This window comes from Mustela erminea, chromosome 2 (genome assembly GCF_009829155.1).
Source record: "Mustela erminea isolate mMusErm1 chromosome 2, mMusErm1.Pri, whole genome shotgun sequence".
Classification (NCBI taxonomy): Eukaryota; Metazoa; Chordata; class Mammalia; order Carnivora; family Mustelidae; genus Mustela; species Mustela erminea.
Window position 1 is genome coordinate 153,730,460 of NC_045615.1, and position 20,022 is coordinate 153,750,481.

A 20,022-nucleotide genomic window follows, 5' to 3' on the forward strand; every position below is an offset into this window, starting at 1 on the left:
TGGTCAATTATTCCATCTAAATTATATGCAACAGTCCACAAGAAGGAGAGTATGGATAGAGGGAGGGTGGGAAAGAGGAACTAAATGCCCAAAAAGGCTGGGTAAAAGAAACAAACTGGAGGTAGGTGTAGCATCGGAGATAGACTGCTCTGATGAACTTTTTAACATTAGTGACGTGTCATTTTCTATTCTGAGCATGACTCTAATAAAGGTCCTTTTATGTCTCTTTTGCTATCATATGTAAGATGTAGAAGAACTTGAGCTAGATATCCTAAGTCCTACTTCAAAACATGTTGTTGTTTTCCCAATTTTGCAGGAGCTGGAGTGTTTATTTTTCTTTCTCTGAAGTTCTAGAAAAACAGAGATTATCTAACAAGCTCAAGTTTATAAGGTTTCATGAGGTCCTGTGTCACTTGCTGAACTTCTCTTGAACATTTTCAGATACGCAATTTCTTACCATTTTTTTTTCATGACCTCCCAACTCCACCTCTACCCTGCCCCATGCAAATAATTTTTATTTTAAAAGGTTATAAAATAGTTGCAGGATACCAAATCAATATACTAAATCTTTTGTGTTTCTATATGCTAACAAACTATCAGAAAAATAAAGAAGACAATCCATTTACAAATCCATATGCATCAAAAATAATAAAATACCTCAGAATAAATTTAACCAAAGAGCTGAAAGAACTGTACACTGAAAACTCTAAGACATTAATGAAATAAATTGAAGAAGGCACAAATAAATGGAAAGATCTTTCATGTTCACAGATTATAAAAATTAATATTGTTAAAAATTAATATAAAAATTAATATTGTTAAAAATTAATATTGTTATATAAAAATTAATATTGTTCATACTACCCAGAATAATCCCAGTTATGTTCTCCATTATGTCAAAGTGTAACATAGTGTACCACTGGGGCGCCTGGGTGGCTCAGTTGGTTAACCAGCTGCCTTCGGCTCAGGTTATGATCTCAGGGTCCTGGGATCGAGCCCCCACAGGGTGCTCTGCTCTCTCTCTCTCTCTCTGCCTGCCTCTCTGCCTACTCGTGATCTCTGTCAAATAAATAAATAAAATCTTAAAAAAAAAAAAGTGTATCATAGAACAAAAGACAAAATATACAAGTCCTTGCTTGGCTAGCTAGCAGGTTTCTGTTTGTTTTCTAGACCAAGGTGTTGTTGCTATTGATTTTGTTACTTGTTTTATTTTGTTTTTCAATACACTTGTACATACTAACATAATAGATAATGTCATGAAGGCAAAATTAATTTATTAATTCAAAAATATTTATTGAATTTCTGGCAGACTCTTTTCACGAGGGAATCTAATGAATATAAAAACTTGTGGCTATGTTCATGGTGCTTAGAAGTAAAGAGGAAAGAGAGATACCAACCAAACAATCATACCAATAAACTGAAATTTTCATTGGTGATAAGGTCTATGAAGCAGAAATATATCCATAAATAGAGGGAACTTGACAGAATCAAGCTGCTTAGAAATATTTCCCCTGGGAAATAAGTAAGTGTTAATTTGGAGAGGAGGCAAACTTTCCAGCCAGGAAAAAGCACGTGCATAGACCCTAAAATGGGAGAGAGAAATAAGGCATATGAGCATAGAGCGCTGATGAGGAGTTTCTAAATACTTTGCCAAGTTATGTGGTAAGACACTAGAGACTTCAGGACTTTTTCTGTGTAATTAAGTGTGTCTGAAATATATTGGGGTCTCAGGCATTCTCCACCCAAACAACGAAGTCCACTGACCCACCGTGACGCACAGCTCCAACAAGAGTTCTGTCCTGATATGAAAGAGTAGTGACACACTGTAGTTCTGGATGTTCATGAGCATCACTGGGGAGCAGCATATATTTAAATATTTCTATTTTGCTTTTACCAAAAGTCTTGGGATTTATAAATGCCATAGAGTTCCAATACAATAGGTAATAAATATTAAGTTGTTTCTTGGGTTTGCTCTACCTCTAAAGTAAATTTATGGCAGCATTGGGTTAAGATTTAACGGTATTGCTACTACCATATTTCCTATTAATACTTGCTAATTTTCATGGATATCTGTCTGTGAAAAGAAAGCATAAAAAATAAAAGAAACAAAGTTTTAAAAGCTCATGGTTAGATATTATCTCCCTTTTCTTCCCCTCAATTCCTAAATAACAAATTCTGATTTTTTTTTTTTTAATAATATTTGCTGGGAAGTACTAGGTACCAAATGCTGTTTGCAGGCAAGGACTGGAGTAGAGGAAATGCCATGCATTTACAGCACCTTTTTTTTTTTTTTCTAAGTACAGAAAGTATATTTTTCAGTTTCCCTTAGAGCTGGATTGGGAGCATGTGACCAAGATCTGGTCCCTGAGCTGTGGGTGATGTAAATCCTTTCCTTGACCTCCAGACCTCTCTTCCGTGGTCACAGAGCCCTTCTAGTCTCTGTGTTCAGATGCCCAGACTCAAGACTGAGGTGATCTTCCTACCCTGCTTCAGACTGCGACAGTGAAAATAAATTCTTCATGATGTTAGGCCATTGGTATTTTGGTGTTTTCCCTTTTTTTTTTTTTTTAACTGTAGTATACAGTCCATACTGTATTATCCAACATACTGTGGAAGCTACAGGAAAATTTACAGATGAAATATCTACTTTTATGGAGCTTACAGTCCATGTGCAGTTAGATAAATGAGGAATAGACAATATATGGGGATAAGTACAATGAAGAAAAATAGAACATGGTGAAGTGATAAAGGATGAAGAGTTAAGTAGTAAGAGAAGAATAATAACTAGAATACACACAGAAAGGACAGATAAGTGAGTGTCCACACCTTTAATGTGATAGGTCTCAAATGTAGCTTCAGCCTTCTCATCTACTCTGTAAACACACTCCACATGCTGATCTACACATATATATCACCAGCCTGACAAAGACTTACATATCTGAACATTTCCATGAGTGTCGCAACTGTTCCACAAATTTAAAACATTTAAATCCGAGGTCATTTCTTTCCTCCCAAATATGTTTTTCTTACTATGTTATCTAGGCCCTACCTTAACTGTAAATCTCTTTAGAAACTCACCAGTAACAACAGAAGGGAGCTCCTCTCTACTTGCCAGATGGGAGGCTACCCAAATTATGAATCATTTAATAAATTAGATCTTAAGACTTGCTCAGTTGAATTTTGTTAGCAGATTTGAGATCCAAAGTAAATGATATTCAGGGACAACAAGAAACATGGGTGTGGCACTCTCAAGCCCTCTTGAGTCCATTGTTTTTATTACCCTTTTGGAAGGTTATTGGTAAGTCCCTTTGGTTTCAGCTCTGTTGCATTCAAGCTACTTATCTAATTGGCTTTTCAGTCCGGGTTAGCGAATCAGTCTAGACTCACAAGAAGCTCTAATGGAGTACCTCCTTAGCCCTTGTTTCAGTCCACAATTCCGTGTTGGAATCTCTTCCCCATTTCCTGTCCAAAGTCTCCCTGAATGGAGTCTGCTGGTTTAGTCCACATTGGGAATTGCTGGTGGCCTGCATAGGGACTTCTCTTGTCCAGTCCACAGTGACAGGTTTTGATTACTGCAGGTGTGTTAAGGTGCACATGTTAGTTTGTCTTAATTTATATAAATAAAGGCTATTGCTAAAGGAATCTTGGAGGCCAAAATCTGCAAAAATTAGTGGGCACAGGTTGAAGTAGAAGTCAGCAAAAGGTAAAAATTCTTTTATTTTCTCATTTTTAAATTTTTTTTTTAAGATTTATTTATTTATTTATTTGATGGCTAGAGGACACAAGCAGGCAGAGAGGCAGGCAGAGAGAAGGGGAAGCAGGCTTCTGGCTGATCAGAGAGCCTACTGCGGGGCTAGATCCCAGGACTCTGGGATCATGACCTGAGCTGAAGGCAGAGGCTTTAACCCACTGAGCCACCCAGACTCCCCTCATTTTTAAAAATTTAAATAAAATGAACTAATTAACATATAGTGTATTATTAGTTTCAGAGGTAGACTTCAGTGATTCATCAGTCTTTTAAAATACCCAGTGGTCTTTACATCATGTGCCCTCCTTAATGCCCATCACCCAGTTACCCCATTCCCCATTCCCCTGGCCTTCCAGCAATTCTCAGTTTATTTCCCATGATTAAGAGTCTCTTATGGTTTATCTCCCTCTCTAACTTCATCTTAGAAATTATTCTTCCCTCCCTTCCCCTATGATCCTCTGTTTTGTTTCTTAAATTTCACATAGGAGTAAGACCATATAATTGTCTTTCTCTGATTGACTTATTTTGCTTAGCATAATATCCTCTAGTTCCATCCATGTTGACGTAAGTGGTAAGTATTCATCCTTTGTAATGGCTGAATAATATTCTATTGCATATACATACCACATATTCTTTATCCATTCATCTGTCAACAGATATCTTGGCTTTTTACACAGTTTGGCTATTGTGAGCATTACTGCTATAAACATTGAGTTGCAGGTACCTCTTCAGAACACGACATTTGTTGGTTCAGGGTAAATACCCAGTAGTGCAGCTGTTGGATGGTGGAGTAGCTCTGTTTTCAACTTTTTGAGGAATCTCCATACTGTTTTCCAGAGTGACTGCACCAGCTTGCATTCCCACCAAGTGTAAAAGGGTTCTCCTTTTTCCACATTCTTGTCAACATCCATTTCCTGACCTGTTAATTTTAACCATTCTAATTGGTATGAGGTGGTATCTCATTGTGGTTTTGATCTGTATTTCCCTAATGCCAAGTGATGTTGAGCATTTTTTCATATGTTTGTTGGCCATTTGGATGTCTTCTTTGGAAAAATTTCTGTTCATGTCTCCTGCCCATTTCTTAACTGGTTTATTTGTTCTTTTGGTGTTGAGTTCGATAAGTTCTTTATAGATTCTGGATACTAGCCCTTTATCTAATAAGACATTTGCATATATCTCTTGGTTGTCTTTTGGTTTTGTTGACTGTTTCTTTTGCTATGCAAAAGCTTTTTAACTTGATGAAGTCCCAAATGTTCATTTCTGCCTTTGTTTCCCTTGTCCTTGGAGACATGTCTAGCAAGAAGTTGCTGCAGCCAAGGTCAAAGAGGTTGCTGACTGTGTTCTCTTCAAGGATTTTGTTGGATTCCTGTCTCACATTTAGGTCTTTCACCCATTTTGAGTCTCTTTTTTATGTATGGTATAAGGAAATGGTCCATTTTCATTCTTCTGCATTTGGCAAAAGATAAATATTCTTACTAGAATGAGTTCTTCCTTTTCTTTGTTTTATATTTGCATATAAATTTATTAAAAATGGATTCCAAATTTCTATGACAATACATTGAATACAAAAATAAGAAAGACAAAGGGGAAATGTGCATAATTTATCATAATGAATTACATATATGGTATTTTTATGCAATACTATTAAATACCCTAAATTCCAATATCTTCTACTTGGCAGTAGTATAATAATCTTACTCAAAAGTCAGCATGTCATAAAATAAGTTAATATTAATATTGCAATCCATGTAATTTATTATTTATTTATTTATTTGGTTGGTTGGTTGGTTGGTTGGTTGGTTTTGGTTTCACGTTTTTATTTAAATAAATAGTTAACATATAGTACAATATTGGTTTCAGAGGAGTAGAATTTAGTGATTCATTACTTATATATAACACCCAGTGCTCATTGTAACAAGTGCCCTCCTTATTACCCATCACCCATTTAGCCAATCCCCCTGCCTACCTCCCCTCCATCAACCCTCAGTTTGTTCTCTACAGGTAAGAGTTCTTTATGGTTTGCCTCCCTCTCTTTGTCCCCCTTCTCCTATGTTCATCTGTTTTGTTTCTTAAATTCCACATGTGAGTAAAATCATATGGCATTTGTCTTTCTCTGCCTCTTATTTCTCTTAGAATCAATTCTTCCTAATCTCTGTTTGTAGTGCTCAGTAGAGATTATAAAAAAAAATGTCAAATTGACCTTTCCTTTCCAAATTCAAAGCCCATTGTTAATTGAATTTTTCTCTCCCAGAGATAGCAATGGCCTTCTTGCTTGTCTCATTTTCATAATTGTGCTTGGCTTTCTGCCTGCCTGGAACATGTAGACTGTTGGGTTTTTGTTTTTGTTTTGTTTTTTTGTTTTTTGGGGGGTTTTTTTGGTTTTTTGGGTTTTTTGGTTTTTGGTTTTTGGTGTTTTTTTTTATTTTTTATTTTATTTTTTTGTTATTTTGTTATTTTTTATTTTTTTGTTACCTTCTCAAAAACCAGAGTCACTTACAAAAATAGCGAACAAAACAAAAGTTTTGTTCGCTATTTTTGTAAGTGACTCTGGTTTTTGAGAAGGTAATATTTTTTGAACCATCTTTGGGAACCCATCTTACACCTGAGTGGGGTTATTTAATATTGCCAGAAATATTTAAAATTAAAAATATGTTTGCAGAGTGAAAGAAGCAAATTAAGGATAATGTAGTTGGATAGGTAGACCAACCTATAATGTCAATTAAGTTACCACCCAATTCTTTGAGGACTTGAGAAAAAACTATCCTTATCTTACACACCCTCTTATAAAACAAAAGTCAGCTCTACAGGCTATTCTTTTCAGCAGTATTTATGTCTGCTTAGTTTTCCTAGATCCTTTTGGTAAGTTAAAACCTTAAAGTTATGCTAAATTAAATGATGAGTTGTTTAATTAATGTCTAGGGGGCACCTAGGTGAGTCAGTCAGTTAAGCATCTGTCTTCGGCTCAGGTCATGATTATAATAATTTGTGATCTCATTTAGTGAAGTGCTATAAGGTTGTTTATAATATTTTTGACAAACTTCTCAAATCAAATTCTAAATGAAGTCTTTTTCACTGAAATATTTCAAAGGGTTTTTAAATTAATCAAGCTTATTTGATATTTAATTTACATGAGAAGCATTGTCAAATAAATAATACTAAGCCTTCTTTATACTGTATTTGTAAGATTGTGGCACATGTAGATAAAGCTCATTCTGGTTCTGCAAAAACTGACCGCTCGTTTTCTGACTTTTGCCATCCTGATGGCCTTGAAACATAGCAATGGTCTGTTTCAAAATCAGAAAGTAAAATGAATAAATAATGGTTGTGAATTAAGGAATGTTAGGACTCTGGGAAAACCAAGACACCTGTTTGGTTCTTCCCAACTCCCTGACAAACCCCATTTTTCAGTTTTTGCCTTTTTTTCCATAATGCATTTAAGATGACTCAAATTATGAAATTATGAACAGACATTGGTGGAGAGTCTTCTGCAAAACTGTAAAAGCAGTCTATCAGCAATGTCTGACTTTTCAGGTCCTTAATTTTGGAAAAATAATTTTTGTCCTCGGAGGACAGACTCCTCCCTCTGGACCCTTTGAACACCCACAGCTGGACTTCATTCAACTGCCTCTTAGTGTGGCTTATCAATATGAGCTAGTTATTGGGCTGAAATTTCCCCTGCTGCAAGGCTAATGGCCCCACTGTAGCAAAGAAACTGTTGGAAATTGTGTTCCCCACTTGGAGTATACTGTGCATGATCTTTAGTGATGGAGGCACCCATTTCACTAGATAAATCTTATGAGCTTAACAAAAAACTTACAAAGTTCTTAAAATTCTTTCAGTATAAAACCTTCTGCTGGGTCCCTTGTCATCTTATGTTAGTATGACCAATGACTGTAAAACTCTAATATCTTATGCTCAAGCCTGTTACCAGCAGGTTAAAGAAGGCTTTTGGATCTAAATTCATGGGGTCCTGCTGGTCATAGTCTGGATCTCAATGACTGGGTGTTGTAGAACCTCATCAGAGGAAAACAGCCTTCAAGCCCCATCAAAAAGAACCTTACTGAGCGCTCCTGACCACTGACACTGCTATAAAACTAAAAGCTATTATGCTTTGGGTACACATCACATAGCTGAAGAAGCTTCCATATGACACCTGGTCCTGTAGAGATGCTGAAGACCTCTACAACAAATTGATGAGGATGGGAAGTAGCTGACATTGAGAGAGACTGCTTCTACTCAAGACAAAAAAAGTCAGGACTTCATACTTTATTTTTTTTTATTTTTTAATAAACATATAATGTATTATTAGCCCCAGGGGTATAGGTCTGTGAATCGCCAGGTTTACACACTTCATAGCACTCACCATAGCACATACCCTCCCCAATGTCCATAAGGACTTCATACTTTAAAAATGAAACTCTTTCTCCTTTTCCTTTCCTTTATTCTGACATTACCCTGGAAAAATAATGCCCTCATCTGTATCTCCCAGGTCATTGCTAAGTCAGGAAAGGAGGGATGGGGGTAACCATTTAAAAAAAGAAAAAAACATTTATATGTCAAATCTGAATGAATATAAGTAGCAAAAAATATTTTTTATAAAGATTCAAAAAAGAAAGACAGCAAATGGGGACATTAGGAAAGACCTGGAAAAGGATGGTAACATTTGAGATAATATATGAGGGGTTGGTAGTATTTTAATGAGCACTGACATTAGGATTATTCATGACAGTGTGCAAGCATGAACAATGGTAAAGGAGAAGAGAAGTATAAGATATGTTCAGGAAAGGATGAGCGGATCATGTTGACTAAAAGTTGCTATAGGTTTAGGAAGGTGTCTCACGCATTCACTGACTCCTTTAATGATACCCTGTAAGTGTCATCCATGTGCCAACAATTGGCCAGGCAAAAGACAGTAAAGCTTTTTCCCCCTATAAAATTTTCTATCTAGTGGATAATGAAAGACATTACTGAAAAATTGTCCTTACTGCGGACAGCTGTGAATGTTGGACTGCCCAGTTTGTATTCAATTAATAAAGAAACAAAGGGCCACTTAAGATTTTTGAACAGAGGAATCATGTAATTGAATTAATATGGAAATGTGAGGAAGAGTTAAGAAGTGATGAATGTAAATAAGGAAATTTATATAATTCTTCTTATAACTTTCTGGTGCCCTTGCAATGATCAAATACAATATAAGTGATGAATTCCATATATTCTGAATTTCTCCTCTCTTGATTTCCATGTTATCACATTCTGACTGATCTCTTATCTCTTTGTTAATTCTCAATTTCCCAAAGGAATATTTCTATCTATTTAGACCAGAAGTGTCATTTCTCTTTGAAGTCCCATATTTGGCTCTCTTAGTTCCCCAAAAGTTCCTCAACTTCTCAAATTCAGTAACCGCAGTTTAACTTATTAGCTTTGCTCACCACTGAACTAGTTCTTGTCCTGGATTCTTTGTGTATCTCATATTCTGGTGATACCACATTCATTCCACTACTCAAGTCAGAAATCTGTGAGTCATCTTAGATTCCTCCTTCTCGAATCTCCTTAACCCAGATGGCTCATAAATCTGATTATTTTTATCTTTCAAGTATTCCTGGGAAAACAGCTTTTCTTTATGAACTAGCTTAGTGGTTTAGACTGTAAGGTCTGTAGATTCAGAGTTCATATGCCAGATTCATCATGTACTATCAGTGGGACTCTGGACATATCATAAACATAAATTTCAATTTCTTAATCTTAAAACAGAGTTAATTATTTATTCAATTTATAGAGCTATCTTGGTGAAATAAGATGATGCATATAATGTGTATATTGATAAAACATAGGGTATATTTGGTAAGAGGTAGTCATTATTAATTATTATCATAATATATATCATTATATATGTATATAATATGTATATATCATTATTATGAATGCCCCTAAATTTGCCTTTCTTTAAGTCCTTTTAATCATCCACCTTGTACTGTGACAATGGTCTTAAAATTAGTTTTAGTTTCTTATCTCCAAGCTCAGTTCCTCTGCCTCCGCCTGCCAACTACCAGTATGATCTTTAAAACCTGATCACAACCCCAAAGCAAAAGGATAAAGTGTAAAGAACTTTCCCCTAGTTTTCACATTTAATCTCTGCCACCCTGTTTATCTCTTCCTCACTTGGACGTTAGCCTCCAGCAACAAGACAATTAAAAAAAACCATCTCTATCTCTCTATCTATTTCTCCATCTGTATAGATAGCTCCACCCCTCACATCCAACTATGACACCAGCATTTTCTATCTTGGAGCTGATACTCCTCTCTTGTGTATCTGGAAAACTTCTATTCACTCCTCAAAATCTTACACAAACTTCACATCCTCTGAGAAGACTTCCTAGTGACCTAAAGACAAAATCAATTACCTTCTTTTCTCCATTTCCATATCCTGAATAGACTGATACTACTTCACATATTTCAGTATGTTGTTATTATCTGTTTACAATGTCTCTTTCCTTGATTAGAATTTATATTCACTGTCTCAATATTGGAACAAATATTTGATTTTGTAATCCCAAAGCCTTTACTTTATTGATACAGATAAGCATACTGAAATGAAATGAAGCCTATGCAATATTCTAGGTGGGATAATCAGGGATTAAATTATTTTATCTTACCACTGTAATTATAATTATTAATCCAGCACTTTGGGATGTCCTGAAAAGTATCAGTAACATACATCCGATCGAGAAGGAGCTTGCATTCTAAATCATTATTCAAGCACACACATTTACACACATTTACACAGCCCTGCTTTAATGAAGCATTTTGTTATTTAATTCCTCATAAAAATTCTCTAAGTTTAGTCCTATTATACCCATTTATAAAGGGAGAAATTAGTATAGAGGAACTTGCCCAGATCATACCCGTCAGTAAGTAGCAGGACTGGGTTTGAACCCTGATAGTCTTGATTGCAAGGACGGTGATCTTAATCACTGTCCTATACTACCTTCTAAGTCTAAACAATGAAGACTTAATTCCTAATACAAGGTGACATTTAAAAAGTGCCGAATTATGTGGAGGTAGTCACCTAATCTGTAGAACAAAAGGTGTGATTTGATTTTGACCGTGAGGTTTGGCTAATAATAGATACAGAAGACTATTCTAGTAGAAGAGAGGAAAAAAACAGTATTCCTTTCTACCCAATGTCTCACACACACTAAAGTATTTTATAACTACATAGAGATATCATCTGCTAAAATGCATATGAAATGATTTTTAGAAAAACTGAATCATGCTAATGACTTGTTTTAATAATATTTATCCTCATTTATTCATATGTTTCATCTAAAATTTTATTTGAAAGAATTTCTAAAGGGAGAAATTATACATTTTTAACTTTGTTACATGTGTGAAAACTGTATAATGAAATATTTTAGTTTATATACAGTTTTTTGTAAGTTTTGGAATATTTGTGTTTTTAATAATATTTGGTTATTATAAATTATATATTAAAGGTGATCAGTGGGTGTATTTTAATATTTCCTCAATCTGATTCAGATTTTGCATGAGCTTAATATTCTAAATTAGCATCATGACTCCTAAAAAGCTCTAAGCAAAAGTATTTGTGTAAAACATGCAGTCATATTTAACTTACCTTTAAACTCCTGAGAGCTTTAAATGAATATCCCCAAGTTAAGAATCAGAGCCAAAAAATCATTAAAAGAATGGTATGTTTGAGTTGTGTAGAACTTACTATGTGAGAGAAATTGAGTTGATAAGAGCTCAGGATATGTGGAAAGAAGATGATTGTTTCCCTTGGGTCTCTTTTGCTTACTTCTCTGAAAATGTCCCTTGAAATATAACTTCCTCTGGAAGATCATTATAAGCCCTTGGAAACTACTTAATATTCTTTGCACTGATAAAAGCTAATGTTAGACCATGTTAACTGAACAAAACAATTGACTTTCATGCCCATTAATGAGTTAAAATAATGAAATCTTGAACCTGAGGATATGATGTGCCTTAATCATAAAAATATTAATATTAAGGTCACAATAATCAATACATTATTCTCCTGGAAAGTGACAATATTTTGATATTCAACAGATTCTTGGTCTAAATGGGACAGATTTTATTAACTCCTTTTTAAATGTGTAAAAACTCAACTGTTTCAACAATACAAGGAAACTGAAGAGAGACATTTGGGCACACACATCTCTCTCACGACTCTCTCTATATCAGCAGTAGAGCCCTGAGCTACTCACCTCATATTTCTGAGCCATATTTTACCTGTCTAAAAAATGTGGGAAATGCACGAAATTGTCACTCCTATTTGTTTCACCTCTAACATTACATAATTCTAACTAAAATGAATATATGCTTTAAGTCACAAAAATAGAAACAAGAAAGGAGGAAGATGTTTAACAGAACACTCTATTGTGAAAAAATTCTGTTAGGAGCCAATAATTAAAACACTGCATCACTTCGATCAAAATTCAAAGTGCACATTTATAAAAGCTTCCCACTCATGAAATCTCAAATAATACAGAATATTCTATATTTCTCACATGACCTTGGAAATTTATCTCTGTAATAAATTATCCAATTAGTTGCCTTTGGTTGTTGTTTTTTGTTTATTTGCTGTATACACAGAAATGAGAACATGTTCTTTTCCCACACATTGTATCTTATAAATGATTGTAGCTTATGTTGTCAAATTAAATGGCTAAGATAATACGGTTTAACATTAAGGCATAATAAATGAAGAATATTCAGATTTATGGGCACTTATAGTCATTATAATTTCCACATTGTGTTTTTACATTTCAACTTAATAGCTTTGAAATTCATATTATCACTGGAAACTTTCAGAGTGTAAGAAACTTGCCCTATGACATAAAACGTATATATGGTAAAGTCAGATTTCAAATCCTGGATATTAACACATCTAATGGTGAAATCACTCACTTTGTTGCTGGAAAGGCCACGGTTAGAAAAATCTAGAACTTACCAAATATGCAGTTTTGGGCAAGTGAACATTTTTTGAGCATAGAACACTTTATCTGACCAGATAGTATCCATTTCATAGAATCATTGTCATTGTGTCATGGTCATTGTTATAATCTCATAAATGAAACTAACTAGAATTTAAATAAAACTTGAAAAAAATCTCATAAATGAAATAATTTAATGTGTATGAAAATGCCACATGCTAACATGTATTTCTAAAAGAGTTATCATATTATCACCATTTATACCATCATAATCTCAAAACTCATCCTCTTTTTTAATTTCAACCCTGACTCAAATCAGGGAAAAAAAAAAAAATTCTCTTTCACCTGGAGAACTATTCTGTCCCATGACAAGAGATTATGGGTCAGTCCCATGAAAAGAGATTATGGGTCAAGGTTTTTATACTTAATCTACACTTTATAATCAGTCTCGAGCAAGTAATTGACCCTAAAAGTGCTTGGCGACTTTAGCCTTTAAGTGGAGATAATTGCATCTGCCTGTCTTCTCCATCTCATACAGACATTCCCAAGTTAGATGGACCCTATTACTTGATATCCTCAGGCCCTCTTTGTACATAGGCAGGAAGTACTGGATGCCATCTGCTACCAGTCACTCTTTTATCACCAAAATCTTTTATATAAGAATTTGATGGTGAAGAGTTAATTATACTCTTCTCCATCTGCAATCCCCAGGGCCTAATAAAATCCAGAAAACAGCTCTCCAGTACCATAGCAATGGAAGAAAACGGTGAGGTCATCATTTCAGTTCCTGAGGCATAAACAACTCTGCTTTAAATTGGGTCGGCTTGTTTGTAAGCCTAAATGAAATGTTAGGAATAGGGTAACAAACATGTATCTTCCTTAAAAACATAATTGTGTCATCTGTGCTTGTGTATGGGGTTTTTTTTCTTTATGTCTTTTTTGTCTTTGTTTCTTTCTTTAAAATTTGGTTTTTCTGTCACCATGGTGCTGTATGATTTTACCTGAAAAGTAGGAGATTTGGATTTCTCCTGCAGAAAGATAGTATCTACAGAGTTGGAAAAAAGTTGAATAAAAGTTTCTGTTTTATAAGATCAAAAGGGGCAGGGGTAGATAGGAGAAGGTAGAGAAATAAACATTTCAGGAGCAACTACAATAGATTGGAGCCAGTTTTCAAAAGGACCTTTCAAATGTGATTTTGAATAATTTATGTAAATTTTCTTTGCCAGATTATTCTCATCTGTAAAATGGGAATTATTTTATGTCCCATCACATTGAATAGCTGTAAGAATTAAATAAGTAGGGATGCCTGGGTGGCTCAGTTGGTTAAGCATCTGCCTTTGGCCCAGGTCATGATTCCAGTGTCCTGGGATTGAGCCCCATGGCCCCTGCTCAGCGGGGAACCTATTTCTTCTTTTCTCTGCTGCCCCTCCTCTTGGTCCTGTTCATGTGCACATGTGTGCACATGCACATACTCTCTCTCTCTCAAATAAATAAAATCTTTAAAAAAGAAGGAAGGAAGTATTTGGAACAATGTTTGACACAGAGTAAAGATCAATAGAATATTAATAATAAAAATAACTTGAATAATAATTTACATTTATAACAATATTTGAGATAGATATTTTTTATCCTTGTCTTTCAGAAAAGGAAACTGAAGCTTGGAGATGTTATAAGCAATTCCCAATATCAAACAACATGTACATAGTGAAGTAAAGAATCATAACCACAGGCAGTAATTTCTCTGACATCAGCCATAGCAACATTTTTCTAGATATGTCTCCTAAGGCAAGGGAAACAAAACCAAAACCAAACTATTGGGACTACATTAAAACAAAAAGCTATTGCACAGCAAAGAAAACCATCAATAAAACAGAAAGACAACCTACTAAATGGGAGTAGATATTTGTAAATGATATATCCAATAAAGGGTTAATATCCAAAATATATAACTAATTTATAAACTCAATACCAAGAAACAAACCAACTTGTTAAAAAACGGGCAGACGACCTAAATAAACACTTTTCCAAAGAGAACATACAGATAGCTAACAGACACATGAAAAGATGCTCAACCTCACGAATCATCAAGGCAAATTCAAATCAAAACCACAATGAGCTATCCCTTTACACCAGTTAGAATAGCTAAAATCAAAATGACAAGAAACAAGTGTTGATGAGGATGTGGAAAAAAAGAAAGCCTTGTGCATTGTTGGTGGGAATATATACTGGTACGACCAGTGTGGAAAACTGTACTCAGTTTCCTCAAAAAATTAAAAATAGAAATACCATACATCCAATAATTCCAATACTGGGTACTTTCCCAAAGGAAAAAAAAAAAAACACCAGTTCAAAAAGATACATGCTTATCCTATGTTTATTGCAACATTATTTACAATACCCTAGATATGAAAGCCACCTAAGTGTTCATCAATAGATATGGACTACTTATAGAAGATATGGACTACTTACCAGCCACAAAAAAAAAGATGAGATTCTGCCATTTGAGGCATCATGGGCAAACCTAGAATGCATTATGCTAAGTGAAATAAGCCAGAGAATAAGTCAGAGAATGATTCCACTCAAAAGTGGATTCTAGGGGCACCTGGGTGGCTCAGTGGGTTAAATAAAGCCTCTGCCTTCGGCTCAGGTCATGATGCCAGGGTCCTGGGATCAAGCCCCGCATCGGGCTCTCTGCTCCGCAAGGAGCCTGCTTCCTCCTCTCTCTGCCTGCCTCTCTGCCTACTTGTGATCTCTCTCTCTGTCAAATAAATAAATAAAATCTTAAAAAAAAAAAAAAGTGGATTCTAAAAAAAAAAAAAAAAGAAAAGAATAAACAAAGAAAAAGAAGAATCAGAACTATAAATAGGGAGAACAAACTGATGGTTGCCAGAGAGAGGGGTATGGGTTTGGGCAAAATAGTGAAAGGGAGAGGGATAATACAGTCTTCTAGATATGGAATGAATATATCATGGGAGTTAAAGGCACAGCTTAAGAAACAGGCAATGATATTTTAATAGTGGTGTAACAGGACAGATGGTAGCTACACTTGTGGTGAACCTAAATAATGTATAAACTTGTCAAATCACTGAGATGTACACCTGTACACCTGTGTCATCTATACTCAGAAAAAAATCATAACCAGTTTCATGGATTCTGAAGACCATCTTGTTCCTTTTTTGTTTTTTTTTGTTTTTCAGTTGAATAATTAGTTTTTGCTTCTTTAATTTGATAGGAAAGTATTTAAAGTTTTGAATTTGTCCCTGGTCAGTTTTGGCCAAATCCCAGAGACTTTAATATTTCCAGGTTTTATATACATTTACAACCTAATTTGTATTTAATTATATGATGACTGCTAACCTATAGATTATTTTTTTAAAAAGTATTTGATTTGCTAATTTAATTTGTTGCATATTCCAATAATTTTTAATTAGATTCTCTATGTTAATCTGCTGTTCTAAAGAATGTAAACACCATAAATTTTGTATTTTATATCTGATTGTGATTCTGTGTCCATAAATGATCAATTTGTTGCAAGTTATGTTGTCTATTGATAGTATAAGCATAAATATGTGTATATATATATGCATATGTACAAATGAATTCAATATCAATATATTTTTAAATCTCTAAAATCTTTTTAAAATTTAATCTATTAGAAGATTAATATTGTTTAAGTTTTCTCTCTGTACATGTTTCTATCAATTTCTTTCAAATTTTTAACATATGCAGTATATGAATTTTTTTTACTTTGGACATATGCTTCCTAAAATATAAAATTGTGATTGTGTTTATTATGGAATATAATATTTATTATCATAGATTCACCTAACACTTAATCCTTTTGATTCCTATCTTATGAGACAATAGCATTGTTACTTTTGTCTTCTTGGTCTATATTTGTTATGTTTCTTAACTCATCCTTTAAAAATTTGATATATATGTGTGTGAGTACTGAAATACTGGTGTAGAGATAAGTGTGTGTATATATGTGCATATACATATATATGTATGGTTTTTGTTTTAAGGTTTAAACCAACCTGAGCACTTTTGTTAACAGAAGTATTTAATCATCCTCCTTTAAAATATTTCCTTCTTCATCTAGGTGGCTCAGTCGTTTAAGTGTCTCCTTTCAGCTCAGGTCATGATCTCAGGGTCCTGAGATTGAGTCCCCCATCAGGCTCCCAGCTCAGCAGGAAGTCTGCTTCTCTCTCTGCCTGTTGCTCACCTTGCTTGTGCTTGCTCTTTCTCTCTCTCTCAAATAAATAAATAAATAAATAAAAATTAAAATGTTTCCTTCTTATCTGTCTACAACTTCTATGGGTACTGTGATTTTTATAGCCAACTTTCTTTGGAGGCTAGGATACAAAATTCAGTGTCTTTGAGAAATAATGACATTTATGTAGACTGAAAGCATTGAATTCTGCTAAGTTGAGAAGAATGGAGGTAGATCAAGCCTTAAATCCACATTGCCAAGGACACAGTGGCCCATGTGGGCTGTATCAGACATAAAGAAATTTATCTGAGCAATGTCAGGTCCCTTATTACCAAATCTTCTCCAAAACAATAAGTTTCTCTTCTCTGTCCTCCTCCTCTCTAAAATCTATTCTTAAGATGTGGTGCTATGAGATGTGATACAACATGTACATTGTGAAGCTTAGCAAAGCTTCAGTTCTTCACAGAAGTAGATGGCTTTGGCTCAGTTGTGCATCTTAGACAGGAACATGTTAGGTTCTGCCTGGACACAGATCCTTGAAAATATTCTGCAAAATTATAAAAGCTTTGGAAAGCTACTGCCTATTGACTTGAAATCAGTTTCAAACTCTTTTAAGTTTATTTCTATCAAGTTTCAGAAGACAAGAGGAAGTTGCTCTTAAATGCAATGAAGAAAGAAAATTTTGTCAACATTCCAGAGAAAACAGAGTCTAATTGTTGTTGAAAAATACCCTCTGTATACTCTCAGCCATCATGAAATACTAAACGAGTCATGTGACCGCAAATGAACTTTTTTTTTTTTTTTCTTAAGCCACATAAAATACCTCTTTTGGTATATCTGGATATTTAGGTATCATATGATACTACAGGCTTCAACTACATTATCCCCATTTTCAGTGGGGGATAAAGTGATTTTAAAGTTCGGTATAGCTTTATACATGTCGATAGCTAACAAATCTACATAACATTAAAGTAAAAATATTTTTGGAACATTTTCAGAACATTGACTTACAAATTTTCATGAATCTGAGGAAAATATTTGTATCTTTTTAGAAAAAAGAAAATGACTATAAACATTTATCCATTGAACAACTTGCATTGGTTGGTCACAGACATTAATTTAAATACATTAATCCAACTTAACTAGAATTGTTTCAATCAAAGTATTTGGATTTAAAGTGTATTAAACTTTTTCATCTGTTATTAAAATGTAATGCTTAATATTCTCATTACTACAATAAGAATTTAATGATATCAAGTAAGTCTTCATTCATTAGGACTTTCTCTACTGACACTGGGTTCTTAGACTATTGCTTTGATAATAAATCCAGGGGAAAAGTCAAAGAGCTATAGAAGAGACCATTCTAAAGTAACTATTCATTAAAGTGACAATAGAAGTGTGCATGTGAAAAAAAATACAACATAGCTCAACTCTTACCAAAATTTATGGAAATTGAAGAACACATCGCTCTAGTGGTTCTCCAATTTAAAAATTAAAAGAAGGTCATACATGTATTGTAATGAAAACCATGCCATATAGTCAAATTATATTTGAAAGAAAGAAATAAAGCAGTCATCAATGGAAAGTGCATTTATCTAACATCTGTACAATACAATTCTTTGGGAATCTCAAGAAGTACACAAAAGCTGACTTGTATCTTTGCCTAGCAGTGGACCATACAAGAAACTGAGAAGGCGGATGATTAATAACCTTTAAAACTGTGTTTTAGCTTTACAAAGCTGAAGTTAGTAGAGTAGACGACACGACACAATTTTAAATATGGAAAATAATTCTGCGAGTTTCTGACAGAAAATCTGGACCTAAGAACCCCAAATATTTCCCTTCGTATAGTAAAACATCCACACCAGAATTTTCCATTATTGACTTTCTCATTTTTCAGTTGTTAAATTAGTTGTATACAAAATATGGGCACTCTAAAGAGAGAGTTGGCAAGTCACTTACCAGATGCCTGTCTTGAGGAACTGGAAGTCCAGATTTTGTTTCTACAGAAATTGAGTACAAGAAATTTCCCTCTGTATATTGTTTAGGCAGCCAAGACAATTCATCTAAGCATTATAAGAAGGCAAATGTTAAAGTCTATAGACCTTTATGAGGTTAATGATTAACTGTAGAAAATCTATTACTGGTTTAAGGATTAAATGCTTAAGTAAGGCTCTTTGTTATTACTTGTGGTAGTAGATAGAAACAAAGAGCCCATGGAAATCTCCTAAGTCTGGCATTCAGAATTAACTCCTATGTGTAGTAAATAGAAGCCTTTATTTTTACTTTTGCTTCTGACTCCAACTGTAAAAGCCATACAAAACAGCCACATGCTGTTTCATGGCTCCTGTGTTCTCATTAGTAACCCTTATTTAAAGGTGCTTTATCTGTACCTCTAGAACTGCATGGGCAAGTCAGACCAGCAGGAACATGTTCCCTGGGTAGAAACGGGGAAAAGGATGGGAAACCCAGGAGAGTTGTAATATATTCTTTTCCTTAAATGATGCCTGTGCTATCCAGAGTATATCTGTATATCACTTTTTTAAGCTGCTGGTAATAGTGATGACTGTAGTAAAAATTCTGTTTCAAAATAGAAAAAAAAATGGTTTGAAACTATTGCCATTTTCCATCTGATCAAAATATTATCTATGATGTGCTTTGTTTTGTCTCTAGATCTTTATAACATACTGCTGACAAAGGGCAAAATAATTTCAATCTGTGAATTTATCAGTCTGTACAAAAATGGAATTTGAAGTTGAAACCTCTCATCAACAAAGTATAAAGATGTAATTAAGTATGACGATCTAAAGTATAAAGATATATCATTATCCTTTGTGAACATCCCAGTGTCTTTGACTGTACTGGAAAAATCTTAAGATTTTATCTTGTAATCTGCTTCAGGGAAGAAATTAAGAAACAACCTGAATGTCACACTGCTATGGAATTACAGGAAGGCAAAACAACTGGAGACAATTAGATACTTTTCACAGATTATTCTGAAAAACAGTGGAAAATATTTCTAGTTTGCCTTCCCCCAGGCTTTACAGCTAGAAAATGATCCTCAGGCTCTTATCATGTCTCCAGTTATG

At 34.3% G+C, this 20,022-nt stretch overlaps 1 protein-coding gene across 2 annotated transcripts in view; it reads right to left on the reverse strand.

The window, feature by feature from the left end:
- LOC116585153 (sulfotransferase 1 family member D1) overlaps window positions 1-19,450 on the reverse strand; it is a 35,554-nt gene extending 16,104 nt beyond the window's left edge. Inside the window, exons 1-2 of one of the 2 annotated variants that reach the window (XM_032334485.1) lie at window positions 18,896-19,450; window positions 1,411-1,583 (exon numbers count right to left, since the gene is read on the reverse strand). The gene's annotated coding sequence lies outside the window, so the exon portion shown is untranslated. The remainder of the gene's footprint in view (window positions 1-1,410; window positions 1,584-18,895) is intronic. The other variant, XM_032334484.1, reaches the window with a different exon arrangement.
- Between the last annotated feature and the right edge of the window lie 572 nt (window positions 19,451-20,022).